The 2,062-nt window shown below is 27.8% G+C and overlaps 1 protein-coding gene across 1 annotated transcript in view; it reads left to right on the top strand.

Annotated features, from left to right (window-relative positions):
- The window catches only part of LOC108973733 (neurogenic locus Notch protein), a gene marked incomplete in the record, with an annotated part of 153,922 nt that overhangs the window by 54,437 nt on the left and 97,423 nt on the right, over window positions 1–2,062 (top strand).

The following is a 2,062-nucleotide window of genomic DNA, read 5'->3' as shown; positions in this document are numbered from 1 at the left end:
AAAAAAATTAAAAAAAATATTAAAAATAATCGGAGAAAATTTTCAAATTTAATATTACAATATTCCAAATATCTCTATATGTGACCTGATCTACGAAAAGGGAGCTAACGTGCGGAAACTAGTTTTCTGGGAAATAGATGTTAAAAAAAAACATCTCATCTTCATCCGAATCAACTAAAAAGTGAAAATTGATTTTTTGACACCTAAGCCTCCTTTCCGTAGACCAGGTCACATATATCAAACTCGTATATCCACCGTTACATAACTTGCAGTTCATAAAATAAAGCAAAAAAATTATTTAAAATAAAATAAAGCAAAGCAAAAAAAGTAATAATAATAATAAAATCAAAATTTTCAAAAAATATGAGCCACATTTCAAATATAATATTATATTTGGCTTTAATGAAAATTAAGACGGAGTTCTAAGTATATCTACATACCATTCTCGTATATCCAACTAATATGTGTGTTAAGTTCCTGGCCAAAAGCAATTAGTGCGGGGTTAGGTTCCATATTCACCAGACATAGTTCTGTCTGACTTTTTCCTATTTCCAAAAATAAATAGAACTTGAAGCTTGCAGAAATCTCAAGTGAAAGGTTTCATTAAGACACATATGCATCGAAATAGTTTCATGTGGAAAGTTTTCACAATTAGTAGAGTTCATTTCGAATAATCTTTAATTCCTAAAATACGTGAAAGCTCTTATGATTTAGTGAAATAACAAATTTATCCTTTTACAACTTTCCCTACAAGACTATTTGAAAAACATCATGAAAGCTCGTCCTAAAATAATGAAAATTATATTTTTTTTTTTCAAAAAGAGTAACTTACGGATTTTTGATAGAGTCAAAAAAGCTTCCTGAAAGCTCAAATAAAAGCTTACATAGAAAGCTAGAAAGCAGAAATGCATCAAAATAGTGTTTAATTTCATGTGCTTCATTTTTAAAATTACTAGAGGACATTTTGAATAATTTTCAATTACCAAAAGTTGTGAAAGCTCTTGCTTTTTAGTAAAATATCAATGATTTTCTACTATTTTACATATTTCCTTGTATTTCTGCTGCCTTTCAAGTTTGAATAGAGTTTGAGAATCGTTTTGAAGACTGGAAGTAGCGCTGGCATAAGTGGTTAAAATCAAAAGGAGGCTATTTTAAAAGCGATAACATTAAAGTAAAAAAATAATTTTTTTTTTGTTTCAAATACAAAAAATTCCCCCTAGTTTTTAATACATCGAATACATACGTATTTATAGCAAATAAATGCAAAAATATATATAGTATATAAATTTATAGTCTTACCACAAGTTTAAACAATCAAACATTAACCGCTTACGCCGCTCAGCGTTTTGCTTTATTATTTATTTACCTTTTTTTTATTTTAGTTAATTCCCATAAGTCGCCGCTAAACCGCGTAAAATATACTTTAGTATTTAAGAATGATAAATTATATTATTTTGTATCATTTGTAACAGATTATGCCGTCAGTCAATTGTTTGCTATCGCCACTTGTCAACCACAATGACACCGCAAGACCACATTTTGTTCACGAAAAGCATATTGTTTGAAAGCGTTTGGCGTTATGTAGGCTTAATAGATATTGAATTTAGATTTTTTTTCTTTATGTTTTAATATTTTTTGTTACTTGTTAGTGAGTTTTTTTATAGTAAGGGATATACGTTATATATAAAAAAAAAAATCTTAAAAAGTCGATTCGCTTCAAAAATCGTTTTTTTTTACTCTTTGGAGGATTTATTAAAATTGTCACGAAGTTTTTAACAGACAAAAGGAAACATCTTCTTTCAATTATATACATATATCTGATCAGGGTGAAGAGCTAAGCCGATTTAGTCATCTCCATTGGTTTGTATGCGCGAACTAGTTCCTCTATTTTTGAGGTATAGATATGCAATTTTACATATTTTTTATTATATAAAGATATTTGTATACCATTTTATGATATAAAAAATATCTTGGAAATTATTATATATTCGATGCAGACGTAAATAATTAAGGCTAATTTTTCCATAAACTCGATAGATTAGTTTTTGACTCACCTTAATGT

Source organism: Bactrocera latifrons, unplaced genomic scaffold, assembly GCF_001853355.1.
Source record: "Bactrocera latifrons isolate USDA-ARS-PBARC rearing strain unplaced genomic scaffold, ASM185335v1 scaffold_5, whole genome shotgun sequence".
Lineage (NCBI taxonomy): Eukaryota > Metazoa > Arthropoda > Insecta > Diptera > Tephritidae > Bactrocera > Bactrocera latifrons.
This window is presented reverse-complemented; position numbering and strand designations above follow the sequence as displayed.